We start from the raw sequence: 22,025 nt of genomic DNA, 5'->3' as shown, positions 1-22,025 counted from the left end.
CCTGAGTGTAGAGAGTAAAAGTTTCTTCTGTTTTTTCTGCTGCCTTCTCAGGTTCGCTCCTGGAGCCCGGCTTCAGGATCACTCTGTTCAGGTTGCAGGCCTGCATAGTTATCATCTCAGTGAGCAACGATTGAACGCTTCTGTATAAGGGACATCTTTAGATGAACAAGGTGTATGTAGTCCCTGCCTTCATGGAGCTTATGAACTTAGTTGTGTATAGACTCTTGCGGCTGTAAAATGTATGGAAGGGGAGACTGGGTATCCTTGGTGACGCTGATGCAGGACCTACTTAGAGCCTACAGTTTGGGAGACCTGTTTTCATAGAAACAGAATGATACTGCCAACGGAGAGAGGAATTCTTACTTTCCTCTGGTGTTGAACACAGCTGTTAGTGATTTGCAGAGTGAGGATATTTACATATTTAAGGCCAGAACAATCACAGAGTAGACTTTATTCTGGAATATTGTTTGGACTTTGGTGATTCCATTGGTTTGGGAAGGGGCTGGCGTAATTCTGGAATCCTTCTGTAATGGTTTCAGCTTCTCAGGATCATTGTTTACATTTGAAGAAGAGGAAACAAGTCCAAAGATGTCTATAATCATTATTATTAAATGTACGCCAGGTTTTTGAGAAATTTTTTGCTGTGGTCCTCTGCACCACCTACAAGAGTATAGAGCACAAAACCAGGCATTTATTGTATTTTCTGTTGCCTAGTAAATATATGTATGTGAAAACTCATGCAGTTTATAGGCAAAGTTGAGCATTAAGTTCCAAGTCTTTCAGTAGATATTTTAAGACCTATGTGGGCTTGTTCAGCCTGATTCAGCGCCCTCTGCCCTAGATTAATTCTGTTTTAGCTTTTTGTTATAAATTACTCTTACACTTAACATTCTCCTCAATACTTTAAAAAAGTCTTGTGTATGTAATCTGATTGGGGTGTAAAAAGTCTGGTGTATGTAATCTGATTGGGGTGTCTAATTACAAACAAAAAAATGTTCTGCTACGTGAGATCCGTTTCCCAACTCATGCAGGTGACCTAAATGATTCTCTTTTCTTTTGCTCATGGAGGACCGAAAACTCAGGCATATTTGAAGATTTTATTGTTTTAGCATTCTGAAGAGAACAGTACCTATTAGGACTTGAGTATATAATACCCACTAGCCTTAAGGCTTCATTATGTCTACCAGCAGAGAATAAAAGAAATATCTTAACAGTACACTGTAGAGCTAAAGTCAATAGTGAAATGGTGGTTTTGTAGTAACACAATAGTCACTTATCTAGATGGCCCAGAAGGAATACATTTACTTAAAATAATCATCCCACTGCTCATGAGACATTGATTTAATCAGTGTCCAGGGTAATTCTGGAAGGTACTTAATGAAAATACAATGTGAGGTTGCTGGTTTTCCGTGTGCTTGAGGAATCTCTCCTTTCAGTGATAATTAATGCTGGTGCTGGGAACACCCCAACCTTTTTCCAGGTCTATTTTTCAGTAGTCAAAATTGAGCAAAATTTGAGGACAAGACACTTATACACTGATGTTGAAAACAACACCTTGGTGTGTCTTCAACACGATACTTCATTTTATTGTGATGTTTACAAAAGGTTTTATTTTTGGTAGTTTTGTTCTTGTATCTTCTGATTATAAAGTCTTGTATCTGCTGACTTCCTCACTTAGATTAAAATAATTTTAAGAAACGTTTAACTTTTTTTTTTTTTTGTGAGGAAGACCAGCCCTTGAGCTAACACTCGATGCCAATCCTCCTCTTTTTTGCTGAGGAGGACTGGCCCTGGGCTAACATCCGTGCCCATCTTCCTCTACTTTATATGGGACGCCACCACAGCATGGCTTAACAAGCGGTGCGTCGGTGTGCGCCGGGGATCCAAACTGGCGAACCCTGGGCCGCCGCAGCGGAGCACGCGCACTTAAGCGCTTGTGCCACCGGGCCGGCCCCATTGACTTTGTTTTTGAGGATTTTCGTGGTGGGGATAGTGCTTTTGATCTGATCTAATGAATATGCATATGATGAGAAAAAGCTGGCTGAGGTTGGCCAGAGTGATGTGGAGAGCGGTGAGGAAGGCAGCTGGCGCAGGTGGTGCTGCTGCATCTGCGCCTGGAAATTCACTAAGTCCTTGTTTGGTGAAGGTCACTGAAAGTTGACTAATTGATGAAGCGTAAATTACCATAGTCTTTCCAAATAAAGCACTCCTAGGAGTACAAGCTTTTATTGTTATGGGGACTGATGCCTCAGATATATGGAGTATTTTCATGTATATGGGTTGTGGTCTATTTTACCATAAAAAGGAAAAAAAAAAACCTATCCAATTATAGCATAATGATCAATTGCACTCACATACTGTGTTCTCAGACTGATTTCTTTCCTCCAAGATCATGGTCACCTTTAGTCAGCCTCCGCATCAATAAAGTAAGCAGGGTGCTGTGTGCACAGGTTGCGGTGCTTCAGTCAGCACTTTTCTTTGACCAGATAGCTAGGCCTGCTCCTGATTTTTTTCTCTCTTTTTTCCTTTCCTTTTGTTTTCTTGCTTCTCCTCTCAGCATCTGATACAGTGGCTTTCAAACATGTTTGATCATGGCATAGAGTAAAAAAGCAATTATATTGTGACCCTTGTACTCGTATACTGACATAACTGATACAAAAGCTTCATGAAACAATACTTACCCTGACTGTGCTCAGTGTAGCTTGATTTGCCTGTTATTCTTTGCATTTTACTTTATCTAAATAAAAGTTAGGTCATGACTCATTAAATTGATTTTAGGATCCACTAATGAATTGGGACCTGCAGTTGAAAAAACATGATTTGGTTTATATCTCCCTCGTTGGATAAACTTGTTCTGGCTCCTCCATTTATGCACTGGGAAGATTTGACTAACAGGTGGATCATGAAAATGCAGTGGAATATATTGGTGACTGAGCAAGAGTGATGTCATCATATTCGCTGTGAGGAGCACTAGAGGACGTGGCACACCAATTGTAAGCAAACACAACTACTCCATTAGAGGCAGTTCCTCTCTATTCTAAGCCTATATTGTGCCTGCTTTTTAGAGTCAGTGCTCAAGAAAATGGTCACTCCTCTTTGGTTAAACCTATTTGGCTCCCTCTTGTTCCCTAAGGCCTGTTCCTAGCTGTACCACGGCTCTGTCGAGACTGCCTGTTAGACTCTGATTGAGAGGATGCTGATCTAATCATTTGTAGCCTAATTTGATGGCTTTGATCACTGCATTTGAGATTTTTATCCTTTATTTTCTACACACCTGAGAGGGATACCATGCATCCAAGGCAGGGGCTCACTGTGGCAGCCATTCTCAAAGAGAGGAGAAAGGAGTACTTGTAAGCGTCTGGAAACGCCTTCCTAGGTGATTCTGATGTTGGGTCCCTTCCCCCAGATGAGAGTCACTGGTCTAATAATACTCCTTGGGGAGTTCTGGATCTGTATCTTTAGGAAGGAGGGGCTGGATCCTTCTAGGTAGGAGGCACTGTAATGATCATATATCCTTTAACCAGATGCATCAGTTGTTTATATTTTATCCCATTTCCTTTATCATTCTCTCCCTCCCTCTCTCTCTACACACACGTATATATGCACATATATATGCTATATATGTGATTATAGTTCTTTTACAACTTTGTAAGTGGACTATGAATTTATCATTTAAATATAGCCAATAAAAGTTAGCCATGATACAATAGATGAGGATCTGCTACAACTAAATCCTGTTCCGCAAGTGTATGCCACCTGCTGCCGCCGTTCTGGGTTTGTCCTTTCATGTCAGGTGCCTGTACCGCCATGTGTCCTTTGACTCAATTTCCTCACCAGTTTTATCTTTGCGAACTCTTGTAAAATATTTCATTGTATAGATTATGGTGCCGTAAAGTGGCTTTCTCTTAATGGAAATGCCTCAATTTTATATTAGATTTGTTTCTGTCCTTTTCTCATTAGACGGGGGAAAAAATGCAAACATGGTCACCAAAATCATGTGCCAATGCTTGGTTATATAGTAGGTGTCTGATTCAGAATATGCTTATGGCAGATTTTAAAAAAGATTCTCATTGAAATAACAACACAAGTGAAAATTCCTCACAGACCCCTGAGCATTTGTCTGTGGACATCAGTTTAAGGATTACTGTATTATCTCATTTAGTTCTCAAAACAACCCTAATCAGTAGGTACTAATTTAGTCCCATTTTATAGATAAGGAAGTTGAGGCTTACAGAGGTCAAGTAATTTGCCTGAGGAGGCTTAGCTGGTAGTGGGGTGTTGAGATTTGAACTCAAACAGCTGACTCTGAAGTCTAAGCCCCTAATTTCTCTGCTCTATGCCTCTCAAAGACAGGGCATTGAAGACTTGACTGCTGATTAAAATAAATAAATAAATAAATAAAACAAAACTCCCATATATACCACCTCTGCTAATAAGTCAGCAACGAGGTTTTCATTTGGAAAAGGTTTCCCAACCAGTGAAATAGTATTTCCAAAGTATTACGTAGTTATGATCAGCCAAAGGTTTAGGGCAGGTGGTAGCACATATTCAGGAACGGCTATGACTCTGCCTTCTCAGGTGTGTCTGGCTCAGGTGCACACTGCCACAGGACCTCTCTTTATGTTGAGCTTTCTTTTCCAGTGAGCACCTCAGTTAACTGAAGGAGACGATCTGGGCTCTAGTCACATAGGCTGCCTCATTGCCAAAGTGTTCAATTAGAGATGAGGTAACCACGTCCAGAGGCATTGTAGAAGGGAATTGGCGTTGGGTGCGTGGCTGAACTTGATGACCTGAGATTCTGTGAGTCTATCTGTGTTAGACCCTAGGCTTGTTCAAGGCAGGGATCCTGTTCCACACTGCTTTGTGTTCCAAGTGTGTACCGTTTGATGCATATGGTAGGCATTTAACAAACAAATGTTGGTAATAAAATCACTGCTGGAGTGAAAGGCTCATCTCTAAGGAATTAATTTATATAATACTAGCAAAAATGACTCGTTAAAATTATCACTATTACCACCACTAATGTGCAAATTCAAAGGAGTACTGGATTCTACTTGATAATACTTCATACTTTGCAGAACGTTTTTGTTTGGTTCTTATAACAAGGCTGAGTGGGAGGTGTCAGTAAAAATTAAGTTTGAAGAAGTTGGATGCCTAATTTAAGATTAAAGAGTAAAAAAAGAAAAAAAAATCTTGAGGTGCTGCCCCCCCCCCATTGCCTTCATGTGCAGTCACATGCTGTGACCATCGGAATGGCAGTTAATAACTGAGTGTCAGCTGTTGCTGGGTAGGGCAGAGTCCTCCAGGGGAGGAAATCACAAGGTCTTGGGGGGCATCTTCTTCTCTGACTCCATGTTCCCAAGCCTCCTTTTGATTTTCATAATAAGGACTGAATCTACTGCCCTTTCTAAAGGTCGGAGTCACTAATAATATGTTTGTGCTTTCAGTTATTTCCCTTTTGTGAACAGTGGCATTGAAAATATCGCCTCCCAGTAGCCCATTTTCCTTTAAAAGGCTTCATAAAACATAAAACATAAAGTGGGATAGTATTACGTGCTTATTTAAGACACTCTGTAGGTGTGGTCAGCTGCTTTAATCAACATCTGCCTTCCAGGGTAGGTACCTGGCGTTTAATCCGAAGGGCTACCCTCCAGAGACAACTACTACAAATGTCTCTGCTATTTTTGTAGTTATATATCAGATCAAATTAGCATAATAAATGTTAGAAATGGATCTCCACTGGTGAAAATAATGGCTTGTTAATTAGCATAATGGATATTGAAAATAGATTCTTCCACTGAATAGCTCTTTAGACACTTGAGGATGGTTTATTATGTTTCCTTTAAATGACTATTTCTCAATCTTTAGAAATCCCTGCTTTCCTTTAATACACATAAAAATGTTATGAGCTATTTTAATGTCATTTGCAATTCAATTTAAAATATCAGAGTCAAGAATCCTTGGATGAAGTACTTCCCTTTTTCCATTTGATACTTATCTTTCTCAGTGGCTCCTTTGCCTCCCAGGGTGTTCCTCCCTGCCCATTCTCTCTTTCCTTCTCTGCATCTTGAGAATCACTGCCCTAATCAGTATCTTGACCAAACATCCCCGGTACAAGCAACCATACTTTGTTGGCTATGTATTCTAAACTCATCATTTGAAGTCGCTGTATTCACCAACCCTGGCTCGTCAGTGCCCATCCTGTAATATGGTACATTCTAATCTAAACAATGATTTTTCTGTGTGATCTAGTTTAGTATAGTATACCTAGGACAACCACCAACTTTGTTCTAGTCCAAGAGTTCTTGGGGGTAAAGGGACAGAAGTGGTTGGGGTAGACTGGTGACAAGTGCATGAGGCAGCCAAGTGTAAGACTGTAGGAAGCAGTGGGAACCCTGGAGAACAGAAGGCCTCTACTCCTTTTTAAGGGGCAGCCACCACCCAGCTGTGGCCACTGTTGTGTCAGAGCTGGCTCATGAGAGCTGATTGTGTGCGTCTCTTCCCAACTTCCGACATCATGTTGGGAGCTTGAAATCAGCCATGGTGGGAGTATTTCCACCATGGCAAAAGCTCCGGATCAGTGCTTTTTTTTTTGGTTGTCTTCCTGACAGAGCCAGTTGTTACCATTTACCAGCACACCACTGGCTCCTGCTGACTGCTTTTACATGGAAATAACGGCTGGATTTGTCAAGTTTTCTGATTGTTCAAGACAAACTGAAACCTGGATTTTTATGTAAAATATCTAGATTTTTAAAATTCCACGTGAGCCAAACAATAGTTCCCTTGCCAAGATTGGCCTATAAGTATCTATCTAGTATGTGCTTTTTGGTCTAGTCTCAATACTTCTATTTGTACAACCTAAAATAACAGATTTTTTTTAAAGCAACCTCAATTAGCTTCTCTCCCCTCCCCAATTATAGTTGTGAAATACTACAGCAATTCTTTAAGAGCTGAAAAGGTGGTATTTAACATTAAACCATCTCCTAGTAGCTATCATCTCAATGTGGAAATTAATTTGGATATTTTTTTTTCCTTCACATTCGGATTTTCTTTTGTTAAAAGACAAAGGCCACATCTTTTCTTTATCTTCTTTTGCTTTCTTAAAGATTTATGTTGCACATGTATGAAATACTTGTTGACTTGGCATTTGATGTGGATTTAATTTGTAGAAGCAATACATTTGGGGTTTACACTTTTAGAGAAATCAAATAAAGTTTGAAAAATTAAACTGTTACATCCTTAGTGGCTTTAGATTTATTGGAACTGCCTTTTTGTTGGGTCAAACTCTTGATTCCTTGTAAATGAAATGAATAAATCTTCATTTATTGGGGAGGTTACCATTTCTTTCTCTACGACTATCTTTCTCAGCAAACTTTACATATATGTGTTTTTTCTCCCCCTGAAAAATATTGCTTAAATGTCAATTCTTTCATGGAATTTACCTTAACTGGACTGTAGTCGCTTTTTAAATGAACTTGACAAGGTAGAAATCTGTTTTGTTCACCAGTAAGAAGGAGTTGAGAAGAATGACTTTTCAATTCGCTAGCAAAATGCTAGTTTAGAGTGCTTTGAATAAAACAGTTTAAATTACAAAGGAGTATTTCATTTACAAATTCAGGAGGACAAACTGGATTTTTGGAGTAAAATGGCAGCCTGAACATATGCATCAGGCTCCCCTCTTACCATACATCCTTAAAATAACAAAATATAGACATTTAAAAATAGTAACACTGGGCCGGCCCTGTGGCTTGGTGGTTAAGTGCGCGCGCTGCGATGCTGGTGGCCCCGGTTCGGATCCCGGTTGCGCATCGAGGCACCACTTCTCCGTCCATCCTGGGGCTGAGTCCCACATACAGCAACTAGAAGGATGTGCAGCTGTGACATACAACTATCTACTGGGGCTTTGGGGGGAAAAAAAAAATAGTAACACTGCTGGAAAACTAGAAAGGGTGCCTACCTTCAGGACACCAAAAGTTATGAACAATTCCTGGAAAACTGAAAACGTGGGAGGACAACAAAAACAAAACTAAAAAATAACTCAAAACACAGGTGCAAAAGGAAATGGAATTAAAAGAAGAGCTTACAGTGATTAACAGCTGCCAACAGGAAGGGGCCCTAGAGCCAAATTCAAGCAATTGAAGTATTCCATTTATAACAATGACCCCATGGTGAAGAATGGAGAACTGTGCCCTCAAGAAAGTGAACATCCTGTTTGGGAGGATTCCACAAGTGGGTTTAGGGACCTGAGAGAGAAGCAGAATAGAGCTTAAGATCACCATGGGCACTCCCAACAAAAAGCGTGCTAGGGAAGGCAATGTAAGCCTTCTAGTAGGCAATATCTACTAAAATCCTTCACCACTAGAGAAAAGACTTTCTTATTTTGACAGGTTTGAGTATTCGTCTCCCACCCTGCCTTCCTGCTTGTTCCCCACTCATATACCGTAAAGCAAAGCCCATCATTGGACACCTCTTATACTCTTACATAGTCTACAGTTGACCTTTCCCAGGGAGAGACCTGATACTGAAGAGGAAACATGCATTCGTTGCTCTTGTTGATTGACCTAGTCTTTTATTCTTAAGTGTAAATGAATATCAAAGGATCATCAGACATTTGAGGAAAACAAATAGGATGAAAGAAAAGACCCAGGGTAAGCAGACTTTAGGGAGTATTGGAGAAGCTAAAAACATGTTAGTTGGTATCTTCAAAGAGATTTGAGATAGTGAATATATTAAATAAATATATTTTTTATTTTATTTCTATAGTACCCTGCTATAGAAAAAATCATTTAGAACAACAAAGTTTATGGAGATTAAAAATATAATTATTAGGCTTAGATTAAATAGATCAGCTTGAAGAATCAAATGATGTGATTAAAGACAAAATTAGTGATCTGGAAGATAGGCAAAAAAATTTTGCAGAATATTACAAGGGAATTAGGAAGTAATAGAGAACAACCCCAGGATCTTAGGCATCTGTTAGCTAGAAGTTCTGGTGGAATGAGGCCAAAGAAGTATTGAGAAGAAGATGCATTATTAGAAAAGTAGGAAATAAATGAGCCAAATGAACAACCCAAATAATAATAATAATAATGATGATGACGATGATGATGATGATGATGGTGTGCCCAAGGTAGAGAGAAAAAAATTGATCTCTGCTTTATCTTTATAAATAAAAATAAAAGATTAGATGAATTTTACCAAATCTTCAAGAAACAAATTTCCCTGTAAGGCTATTCTAGTGTATAGAGCATTTTCTAATTCTTTATGTAGGGGTAATATAACCATGATACCAAAACTGAACAAGCAAAGCATAAAGTAAATGTATATATTATAAATAAGTCTCACTTATAGATATGAAAACCCTAAATTAAATATTAAAAAATTCAATCTAGCAGTGTGTTCAAAGAGTAACGTGACATGTCCAAGTAAGTCATTTGCATCATAGGAATGCAAGGATAGTTCAATAACAGGAACTCTTACAATGTAATAAATTATTTATATTACTTTAGTAGATTAAAAGAAGGTAAATTCATATAATCAGGACAGAAGTACAAAAAGTATTTGATGAAATTCAGCATCTACTCGTGATAAAAACTGTTAGCATGGGAGCTGGCCCCGTGGTGTAGTGGTTAAGTTCACGTGCTCTGCTTCACGGCCCAGGTTTGCGGGTTTGGATCCCAGGCGTGGACCTACACTGCTTGTCAGCCATGCTGTGGCAGGGGCCCACATATAAAGTGGAGGGAGATGGGCACAGATGTTAGCTCAGGGCTTATCTTTCTCAAGTGAAAAAAGAGGAAGATTGGCAACAGGTGTTAGCTCAGGGCTAATCTTCCTCAGCAACCCCCCCCCCCCAAAAAAAAGCTGTTAGCATGATATGAATTAAAAGAAACTTTCTTAAATTAATAAAAGTTATCTGCTAGAAACCTGTGATGAATATGTTTAATAGTGAAACAGTTTAAAAAGGAGCAATACAATTTAAATAGCATTGAACCTGAGGTTCTAGCTAGTGAATTTTTAAAAAGAGATATAAAAACTAAAAAGGGATAGGCAAAACTATAATTTTCATTTGTTTTAATAGTCTACCAGAAGATCATAACAATAAATGGAGAAAAAAGCTACTAGGACTAATAAGAGACTTAAATAAAGTGGCTGGTTACAAGAATAGCATAAAAAAAATCAGTATTATCTTTATTCACTTGCAATAACCAGTTAGAAATTATCTCTAAAAAAAAATCTCATTTTTTTATCATATCAATGAAAGATATAAAATATTTAGGAAAATATCTAATAAACAGGTAAGACCTATATGAATAAATTATAAAACTATTGAATGACAAAGATCTGAATAAAAGGAAATACATACTATATTTCTGAGTAGGAAGATTCAGTCAAAGATATCAGTTACATTCAGATTAATCTATAAATTCAACATAATCCTGATCAGAATATCAAAAATAATTTTTAAATGGATAAACTGACTATAAAGTTTATCTCAAAATTTTTGAAAAATAAAGAGTGGGGAGAGAAGGGATGTAATGTATCAGACATTAAAATACTCTGTAAATTAAATTACTATAAATTAATTAAAATGGGGTAATATTGGTATAGGGATAACTTGAACAGTATTTCTTTTTTTCTTAATTGGGGTATAATTGACATACACGTTATATTAGTTTCAGGGGAACAACATAATGATTCAATATTTGTATATATTGCAAAATGATCACCCTAATGAATCTAGTTAATTTCCATCACCACACATAGTTACAGAATTTTTTTTTTCTTCTGATGAGAACTTTTAAGATTTATTTTCTTAGCAACTTTCAAATATACAATACAGTAGTAGTATTGTTAACTATAGTCACCATGCTGTATTACATCCCTGTGACTTACTTATTTCGTAACTGGAAGTTTGTACCTTTTGATTCCCTTCATCCGTTTTGCTCATCCCCCACCTCCTGCCTCTGGCAACCCCCAGTCTGTTCTCTGTATCTATGATAGAGCAGTATTTCTTAAAATTTTTTAGAACTATAGTTCATGATAACAAAAACGTTTAGCAGTTAACCAAATGTACATATAGACATCTAGACATCTATATGAAACAAGTTTCATAATATTTTACTGTATCAGAAGTGCTCTGCTATTTTCTATTGCACTTCACTAAAAGACAACAACCATGGGGGTTATGAACCATTAAACTGATTTTAAGAACCACCAATGGGGGTCTGGCCTGGTGGCGTAGCGGTTAAGTTCGTGGGCTCCGCCTCGGCAGCCAGCGGTTTGCAGGTTTGGATCCCAGGCTGGTCCTACACAGTGCTTATCAAGCCATGCTGTGGTGGCATCCCATATAGAGTAGAGGAAGATGGACACGGATGTTAGCCCAGGGCCAGTCTTCCTCAGCAAAAAGAGGAGGATTGGCATGGATGTTAGCTCAGGGCTAATCTTCACAAAAAACAAGAATCAACTGTGATGGACCTATAATGCTTATAACTCAACACCCAGTCACCCAAAAGAGACCTCATATACTGCTAGATTCAGTTCAAATCAACAAATCTGTATTGACTGCCCATTTTTGAGCAATGTGTTAGGTTCTGCAAACCACAAGCTCACAGTCTTCAAGTGTAAGGAGACAATTATATAAATAACCGTGAGCCACAGGAGAGTGTGTTGATCACGTGAGACATTTCCAAAGGTCTATGAAAATTCTTAGGAGAAAGAGACTATCTGGTTGAGAGCGAGCGAGACCGGTTTCAAGTAAATCAATTGCTTATTTTTTATTTATTTATTTATTTTGTGAGGAAGATCAGCCCTGAGCTAACATCCATGCCAATCCTCCTCTTGTTGACGAGGAAGATCTGCCCTGGGCTAACATCTGTGCCCGTCTTCCTCTATTTTATATGGATGACGCCACAGCATGGCTTGACAAGCTGTGCGTCGGTGCGCGCCTGGGATCTGAACCTGCCACCGAAGTGGAGCGCGTGCACTTAACTGCTGCGCCACCGGGTGGGCCCCTAAATTAATTGTTTACATCTTGGAGGGGAGGGAAGTGTTTAAAAAAAAACAATCTTCCTCAGCAAAAAAGAGGAGGATAGGCATCGGGTGTTAGCTCAGGGCCGATCTTCCTCACACACACACACACACACACACACACACACACACACACAAATTGGTTTTATATCTAACTTGAATATTATTGGTTAATCTTGACTATTGTTGAATTTCAAAATTTATTCAACCGTAGTATCCTGGGTGAGGATTCTCAGCCCCCTAAACTTTGCCTGTGGAGATTGGGATGGGATATTTCTAGAATAAGAATAAAAGTACGTTTTTCTTTTATTAGATTTGTTTGTAAATGTAATAATGTTTACGTGCCGTGGTGTTTTCTAGTGAGGCCAGTGAGCTACTGGATATTTTACCACATCATGTTGTGAAGTGCCAGAGTCCGGTTTTGGCACTTGATGTGTGTTATCTTACTGAAGTAATCGATACACAGAAATTTTCCATAATCTTTGTAGTGGATGCCTTGCTGCTGGTTGTGTGCAGGCTGGCGGCTCTCAGCTGATGGGAGCCTCGCCTCCCAAGGTCATGCACCTTCCTGGGTGCAGCCTGCCTGCAATGCCTGGTGGATAAGGGGTATAAGGTCCAGCCAACTCTCTTGCCCTGACTCTGAGGGGTCCTCCCCTTACAGAGCTTGCTGTGGGGTGGGCTGAGGCCCTGTTGTGACTGCCTCCTAGCCCATCTTCTCCCTCTGCTCCTGGCTCCTTCCCTTCCCCCCCATGGGTGGTCCTGAGAGCACTCTGCATCCATCTTACTGCACACTATCTCGGTCTCAGTCTGCTTTCTGAGGAACTCAGCTTGCGGCAGACCTCTGCTTCGCTTTGAGGACTTCTGTGCAAACGGATGCTACTTTGGGATTACAGAGATGGACAAGGCTTGGATTATCCTCTTGTTTAATCTTCCCTCTAATGCAGAGGTGCCCACTGCAATGTTCTTTTTTTTTTTTTTTTTTGTGGGGAAGATCAGCCCTGAGCTAACATCCATGCTAATCCTCCTCTTTTTGCTGAGGAAGACCGGCTCTGAGCTAACATCTATTGCCAATCCTCCTCCTTTCCCCCCCCCCCCCAAAGCCCAGTAGATAGTTGCACATCGTAGTTGCACATCCTTCTAGTTGCTGTATGTGGGACGCGGCCTCAGCATGGCCGGAGAAGCAGTGCGTTGGTGCGCGCTCGGGATCCAAACCCGGGCCGCCAGTAGCGGAGCGCCCGCACCTAACCGCTAAGCCACAGGCCGGCCCTGCAATGTTCTTGATATTTGACTCTGTCTTCTGCTTGGATGTTACATCATTACACCATCAGTTGTTAAATACTTTGAGGAATTAAACAGTTATTACTGAATGGAAATCTCCATCCCTGTAACTTTCACTCCTTGGACACACTTCTACTCTCAGCTCCTCGGAATGTCTCTTGCAATCTTTAGCATTGTTCCAATTTCCATCCTTGGGATATTTGAAGAAAGTTATCATATTTCCCCTAAGTTTTCTCTGATCCCATCAAAATGCCTCCTTTTCTTACCTATTTCTTATATGATGTGCTTTCTTTTTTTTTCTCCCAGCTTTATTGTGGTTTAGCTGACAAATGAAAATTGTATATACTTAAGGTATATAGCATGATGGTTTGGTATACATACCCACTGTGAAGTGATAACCACAATCAAGTTAATTAACACGTCCATCACCACACACAGTATTTTTTGTCGAGAGAACACAAAATCTACTCTTAGCAAATTTCAAGTATACAATACAGTATTATTAGCTATAGTCACCATACTGTACCTTGTATCTCTAGAAGTTTTTCATCTATTAACTGAAAGTTTGTGCCCTTTGACCAACCGCTCCCCATTTCTTCCACCTCCCAGCTCCTGGCAACAACTTTGTTTCTATGAGTTTGACTTTTTGAGATAACACATATAAGTGAGATTGTACGGTATTTGTGTTTGTCTGGCGCATTTCACTTAGCCCTTCAGATTCATCCGTGTTGTTGCAATTGGCAGGATTTCCTTCTTTTTTGTGGCTGAATAATATTCCATTGTATACATATACACGCCATATTTTCTTTATTCATCCACTGATGGACACTTAGGGTGTTTCCATATCTTGGCTATTGTGAATAATGCTGCAGTGAACATGAGTGTGCAGATATCTCTTCACGATACTGTTTTCATTTCCTTTGTATATATACCCAGAAGTAGGATTGCTGGATCATATGGTAGTTTTCTTTTTGTCTTTTGAGGAACCTCCATACTGTTTTCCATAGTGGCTGGACCAATTGACATTCCCAGCAACAGCGTACAAGGCTTCCCTTTTCTCCGAGTCCTTGCCAATACTTATCTTGTCTTTTTGATAATAGCCATCTTGACAAGTATAAAGTGATATCTCATTGTGGTATTATTTGCATTTCCCTGATGATTAGTGATGTTGAGCACCTTTTTGTATACCTGTTGGCCATTTGTATGTCTTCCCTAGAAAAATGTCTGTTCAGGTCTTTTGCCCATTTTTTGATTTTTCTTTGCTATTGAGTTGTATGAATTCCTTATATATTTTGGATATTAACCCCTTATCAGATACATGGTTTGCAGTTTTTTTCCCTGTTCCACGGGTTGCCTTTTCATTTGGTTGATTTTTCTTTAGCTGTGCAGAAGCTTTTTAGTTTGATGTAATCCCACTTGTTTATTTTTGCTTTTGTTTCCTGTGCTTTTGGTGTCATATTCAAAAAATCATTGCCAAGACCAGTATGAAAGAGCTTACCCTTTGTGTTTTCTTCTAGTTTTACCATTTCAGGTCTTACGTTTAAGTCTTTAATCCATCTTGAGTTGAATTTTGCATATGGTGTAAGATAAGGATCGAATTTCATTCTTTAACATGGGGTATCCAGTTTTCCCAGCATCATTTATTGAAGAGACTGTCCTTTTCCCATTCTCTCTTCTTGCCACACTTGTCATAGATTAGTTGACCGCATATGCATGGGTTTATTTCTGGGCTCTTGATTCTGTTCCATTGGTCTATGTCTCTGTCTTTATGCAAGTACCATACTGTTTTGATGACTATAGGTTTATAATATAGTTTGACACCTGGAAGTGTGATGCTTCCAGCTTTGTTCTTCCTTCTCAAGATTGCTTTGGCTATTCAGGATCTTTTGTGGTTCGATACGAATTTTGGGATTGGTTTTTCTCTTTCTGGGAAAAATGCCATTGGAATTTTGATATAGAATGCATTGAATCTGTAGATTGCTTTGGATAGTATGGACATTTTAGTAATATTAATTCTTCTAATCCATGAATACAAGCTATCTTTCCGTTTATTTGGGTCTTCAGTTTCTTTCATCAATGTCTTATAGTTTTCAGTGTACAGACCTTTCAAATTTCTGAATCCCTTACCATTCTTAATTTTCTTCCAAATTGTCTTCATTCTTTTTAAATGTGGTTCAGACCAGGCCTTGGGCGTATTACTGCATTTTCCACACATACTATTAGTTATCGCCTCATTTTAGGACCTTGCACCAGCTGCACTCTCCCTTTGAAATGCTCTTCTCTCAAATCTGAATCGCTGGCTCCTTCACGTCCGGTCCTCAGCTTGAATGTCTCCCAGGGCCACGGTATGACTTTCATGAGCTTCAGGCACTTCTGCCTTTGCCAGTGCCTTCCTTCATAAAAAAGTATTAAAAATTATATTTTACAATTGTGTTGGTATAAAGATGAATATGTTAATATTGTATATTGAAACATTCTCCTCAGCCTCACAGTTCATTTTTTTCTTCTGATTTTGAAAACAATTAAACTGTTAGGCCTACAGTGCCTAATGGAAAGTCAGCCTGAATGTGCCCTGCTCAGAGCCATGTCATGCTCTGTCACATGATATTATGGTACATACTGTATTTATTGCTGTATTCTTAGTGTCTAGAGCAGAGGCAGGCTCATGAATGAATGAAGAAAGAAAGATACATTGGGCTCCAAATGAAGAATTCTGCCCTGACCAAAGTTCCTGAGAATTGTATACTCTTAAAATCTTTAAACCTGTATTAAGTTTTTATTATACAAATAATACCTGCTCATTGAAGAAAGTCTGATAAACGCAGAAAAATAGGAAGAACAAACTCATAATCCCACCACCCAGAACGTCACGATTACTCTTTTGCTTTGTTTCTTCTGATCACTCTTCCACACATGCTCGCTGATTCACGGGGTCGCTGTGTGATGCTGGATACATTCTGTAGTGTCTTTTTCCAGTTAACATAATATGAGCATTTTTAATGTTAGGAAATGTTCCCCGATACTTTAGCAGTTGTATAATTTACCATCCAGTGCGTGGGCCAAAACAGATGCTCCTTGATTGTTGAATTTTAGACATTTGTTTGTTTGTTTATTGTGGTAACGTTGGTTTATAACATTGTATTTTAGACTTATTTGTAATTTTTCCCTTTTATACATGATGCTATAGTGAACATCTTTTATTCAGAAAGCTTCTCTTTCCTCTTCCTCTTTTGGGGTTATTTCCGTATGGTAAGTTCCCAGAGATGAGTTACTAGCTCCAAGAATGTGTATGTGCTATTATTACTACTTCTATCGTGGCTGTCCTGGGTCTTTTTTTTGTTTTCTTTTTTAATTATTCTCTGGCTCTTATCTTTATTACATATATTTGAATTTTCAGTTAAATAACCTTTTGATAAGTGGAATTAATTGCTTACTATTGTCTATTTATTGTTTCACATGTTTATTATTTCTAAGTAGGTATAAAATTCTTGAGGGCAAGATTCTATATTCTCAATTTTTCATAGTGCCTAGCACAGTATAGAACTCATAGTAGGTGCTTAGTTTTGGTTGATTGGTTGAGAAAAAAGAGAATTTTAGAAGGGGAGGTAATTCTGGGGAAAAGATGGCAAAACTTTATTGATATCAGATCAGATTGTCATTTTTAGACATATGAATTTGGAATTTATTCCAGAAAGAATAATAATCAACTGCACTGGAATGGATCATCTCTGAGGGAGAGAAGCCACAGCAGATGAGAACAAGGCAGGGTACAAGCCTTGGGAAAGGGACAGGAGGGGAGGTGGAGGGTAGGGAAGGCTGCTGTCGTTTACCGAGTACCTGTCATAATGGTGCGAGCATTTCCACATTTAATCCTCATTTTAATTCCACCCACCCATCCATTCATTCTACAAACAGTTATTGAATGCTTCTGGCCTGTCAGATGCCATGCTAAGTAGTGAGGTAGAGAGTATCATCTCCATTTGGCAGAGATCCGGCACTTTGCCTGTCTTCCCACAAGATCGTGGCAGAGATGGGGTGGGAAAGCAGACCTGACTGACTTCATAGCGCATATCCTTTTCACTCTGCCGTTTCAGCGTAGGTGAACATTAAATTGACTATTTGGAGTTAATCATGCAAATTTTATTTAGAATTTTGTTAAGGAACTTGGCATAAGTGCTATGGATGAGAAAAAAGTGGCCAAGTGGTATCCACCAAACCAGCCCATGGTGTCTTCCCACTTTCCTCCCTGCCGCCCTTCTGGAATCCGTCTTAGTATATTATGGACCCTATATTTCAGTATAGTCTGCCTTGCGTCAGACTTGTTATTTGCTCTGTCAGTCTGTCGTCTGCGCCACACATTTAGATCTCTCAGAGTGTCTTTGTGTAGTACTTTAAGCAAAATAATTTTTTTTAATTTTATTTATTTATTTACTTTTCCCCCAAAGTCCCAGTAGATAGTTGTATGTCATAGCTGCACATCCTTCTAGTTGCTGTATGTGGGACACCACCTCAGCATGGCTGGAGAAGCGGTGCGTCGGTGCGCGCCCGGGATCCGAACCTGGGCCGCCAGCAGCGGAGCGCACGCACTCAACCGCTAAGCCACGGGGCCAGCCTGCAAAATAATTTTTTATTTTAAATTGAATATTATTATTTTTCTTAGGATGAATTTGGTAGTGTTTTGGGATATTTGATTATCATACTGCTGTGGAAAATAGCAGATGGTTTTAATAATAGGGAATACTTAAAAATGAGATGGCTTTTCTTAGCAACATCCCTTTGCTGTGATTTTTAAAAAATGAATATGATTAAAAATTTGTTTTATGAAAAATTTCCAACATATACAAGTAGGGAGAACATTATAATGGACTCTCTTATACCCTTCAACTGGATTAGGATGATATGTTGAAGGTCACAGCTAAACAAAAGCCAGGAATGCATTCCCACTGGAAGATAATTAGAATGTAGGTCAGAATTAGTTCTTTGTGGGCCGGCCCTGTGGCTTAGCGGTTAAGTGCACGCGCTCCGCTGCTGGCGGCCCCGGACCCGGATCCCGGGCGTGCACCGATGCACGGCTTCTCCGGCCGTGCTGAGGCTGCGTCCCACATACAGCAACTAGAAGGATGTGCAGCTATGACATACAACTATCTACTGGGGCTTTGGGAGGAAAATAAATAAATAAATAAAATCTTAACAAAAAACTAATTCTTTTTTTTTTTTTTATCTCTGGAGAGAATAATACAATGATGTTAAGAATTTAGCTATGGGTTAGAGGCGTTTTGTTTGGTGTGAATCTTTTTCTTGAAAACTGAGATCTGACAACAATGACTTCCATTGAAGGGAGCCCATGGAGTTAGTCATTTAAATTGTAAAACAATATGGTCACACCATTAAGTGAAATTTTAAAAAATGATTACCTGTGTGTTCTCTTCTCATTTTTGTTTACAAATATTCTATTTATTATAGCACTTTTTAAAATTTGCAGTCTGCTATTTTAAAAATCTAACAAATTATATTCATACTCATCGATGGGAGTACAAAATTAGTAGACTATCCATACTTATTAACTCAGTAGTTCTTCTAGGAATTTATCTTAAGAAAATAATCTGAGATTTGCACAATGATGCTTATTGTGGCATTGTAAAATATTGAAAACAACCTAAATATTTAACAATGAAACTACATATGTGGTATGACACTAATTCTGCCAAAAACGTGTATGTGTAGCATAGGGGAAAACATACATCAATTTTTAGTGGTAGGATTATCAGTGATTTTTATTTTCTTATTTTATTTTTTCTGTATTTTCAAAAAATTTAACGAATGGATTAAATGTGCAATTATCAAGCACTGTAACTTATTTCACAGTGCTCTTATGGAGTTGGTGTAACAACTTATTAATTATTCCCCCTTTTATTAAATGGATTGCTTACAAGTAGTTATTATAGATAGTGACTATTTTCTTGCCTTATAGCATTTTTCTTCTCTTTCCTTATTTCCTGGTTCCAGGAAGAAGATTACTGAGTAAAAGAATATAATTTCTTAAATGTTTTTTATATACTTTTCTAAAAGGTTTATACCAATTTACTGTGGCACAAAATAGTTACATTTATATCAATTTTACCTGTATTGGATATTAACCTCTTTTTTTTTCAAAGTTTGTGATTCTGTAGACAAAATAGTGCCACATTCTTTTGTATTTCTTTGATTATTAACTGAGATGAATAGCCTATAAGTGTCTTAAAATTATCATTTTTTTGGGGGGGGGAAGATTGGCCCTGAGCTAACATCTGTTGCCAATCTGCCTCCTTTTTTCCTTTTTTCTCCCCAAAGCCCCAGTAGATAGTTGTATGCCGTAGTTGTACATCCTTCTAGTTGCTCTGTGTGGGACGCCGCCTCAGCATGGCTTGATGAGCAGTGCGTAGGTCCGTGCCCAGGATCCAAACTGGCAAATCTATGGCTGCTGAAGCAGAGTGCGCGAACTTAACCGCTCTTGGGCCGGCCCCTTAAAATTATTTTTCCACTGCATAAATCCATGGAGATTTCAAACTCATAGTCCTTGGTTCTCTGTTTTTTGGAGGTTACACAGGGTAAGTAACTGATACGAGAAAGTGAGAGTAAAGGATAAATGTGATAAATTATGTTCTTTTGAAAACAAAACATATATTTTTTTGTGTGTGAGGAAGATCAACCCTGTGCTAACATCTGCCAATCCTCCTCTTTTTTTGCTGAGGAAGACTGGCACTGGGCTAACATCCGTGCCCATCTTCCTCTACTTCATATGGGACGCCGCCACAGCATGGCTTGCCAAGCGGTACGTCGGTGTGCGCCTGGAATCCGAACCGGCGTTCGCCGCAGCGGAGCGCGTGCACTTAACCGCTTGCGCCACCAGGCCGGCCCCCAAAATATATTTTTATGGAAGTTAAGTGTACGTTATTGTATAAGAGTAAAATCAAAGGAAAACAGATCAAGAAGGAATACCTCTTATTGACCCCTACATGAATCCAGTTAATTTTTAACAGTTAGTTTTACTGAGTAGGATTTTTCAACTCTATTGAGTATAGCTTATATAATGTATTTGTGTTAGTTGAAAATTATTAACCGAATGATGTTTATTGCCTAATCTCTTAAGAAAGGAATCTAAATATGATTAAGTGTGGCTGTTATCCCGGAGAAAGTTTGCAGATATTAGGCAAGTTAGTTCTCCACCTCTAGTAATGGGATTAAGGTGAGCTTCTGTGGAGGTTTATGGAACAGATGAATTATATATTACAATTTCATAGCTTTTCTTTCTCCCTAGGGTTTTACACTTGAGTAAAATATTTTATTTAAAAAGAAATTCTGAACGAATGCATCTGAGTTGGTTTATGGGTAGATGAGTCAATGGAGTTAGATGAGCGCCCACGTTGCCCAGGACCCTCTGAACATTGTGAGCACAGCAAGTGTCTCATAGCTACAGCCGGTGAGGGCCTGTGCTGACCTGTTGCATTTTGATGGAAACTGAAAAGATGGGTTGAAGGAACTTGGAAATTGGTTGGATTTGATTACTTAGTAACGGATGAGACATATGACTTGTCGTCATTGAGGTAGGTTACGCCATTTAAGACTATACTTTCTAGGGGCCAGCCAGGTGTGCGGCAGTTAAGTTCTCGCACTCTGCTTCGGCGGTGGCCCGGAGTTCACCAGTTCGGATCCTGGGCGTGGACCTACTCACCACTCATCAAGCCATGCTGAGGCAGCGTCCCATATAGAAGAGCTACAACTCTACAGCTATGAGACATAACTATGTACTGGGGCTTTGGGGAGAAAAAAGAAAAAAAGAGGAAGATTGGCAATAGATGTTAGCACAGGGCCAATCTTCCTCAGAAAAACCCAATAAAAATAAAAATAAACGGAAAAGATTGCATTGTATTAAAAAAAAGAGACTGTACTTTCTGAAGTGCTGACCGTGTCATTGTAGTCGCATTCCTTAGTCCCATGTCTGTTTCCTGTTTCTTTCCATTTTTTTCCTTATCACTTCTCCTCCTTTTCCCTCATCCTTCTCCTTTTCCTTTTTTAATTTGGAAGAATCGTTAAAATCAGAAAATAAATACTGAGCAATGTGGCATCCAGCATTCATCTCGTCTGTATATCCTGTCTTAGGTGCCTGTCCTCTTTGCCTCATTATCCTTGTTCTCTTTGTCTCCTCCTTCAGATTTCCAAACTTCTGTTCTATCTCCAGTATCCCATAGTGGTCGTGAGCATAGACGTAAAAGGCTGACAGCTGGGGTTTGAATTTTCAACTCTGCCAGTTAAAGTTGTATGACATTGGGATATTAACCTGTCTGAGCTCAGTTTCCTCATCCACAAAATTGCCATGATTTGGCAATAATAGCTAATCTCACAGCTAATAATAGCTAATCTCACAGGGTTATTGTAAAATTTAAATGAGATGATGCATGTAATCTGCTTAGCACAGTGCCTGGACTGAGTGGCCCCTCCGGAGCAGTGAGCACTGTCCCTGGTCTGTCTAGGTGGTTGTCCACTGGGCTTAGGACACACACAGGGTCATCCTGGGATTCCTCTTCACTTGCATCTGTGGATCCCTCCACCTCTCGCCTGTGCCCGGTATCTTACGTGTTTCTCTTTCCAGATTTATTCTCTTATGTTGAAAGAGCTTATCTGAGAAAGAGCATGAGGAAGATAAGTGTTTTGAGATATGGCAGGAAACACCTTTATTCTAC

At 39.1% G+C, this 22,025-nt stretch overlaps 1 protein-coding gene across 9 annotated transcripts in view; it reads left to right on the top strand.

Moving 5' to 3' along the window:
• VGLL4 (vestigial like family member 4) overlaps positions 1-22,025 on the top strand; it is a 163,496-nt gene that overhangs the window by 17,060 nt on the left and 124,411 nt on the right. Inside the window, exon 2 of one of the 9 annotated variants that reach the window (XM_058565232.1) lies at positions 52-172. The exons of the other annotated variants lie outside the window; for them this stretch is intronic. The gene's annotated coding sequence lies outside the window, so the exon portion shown is untranslated. The remainder of the gene's footprint in view (positions 1-51; positions 173-22,025) is intronic. 9 annotated transcript variants of the gene reach the window in all.

The sequence above is a fragment of the Diceros bicornis genome, chromosome 2 (assembly GCF_020826845.1).
Source record: "Diceros bicornis minor isolate mBicDic1 chromosome 2, mDicBic1.mat.cur, whole genome shotgun sequence".
NCBI lineage: Eukaryota > Metazoa > Chordata > Mammalia > Perissodactyla > Rhinocerotidae > Diceros > Diceros bicornis.
The sequence above is the reverse complement of the archived record's forward strand: the minus strand, read 5'-3'. Positions and strand labels throughout refer to the sequence as shown.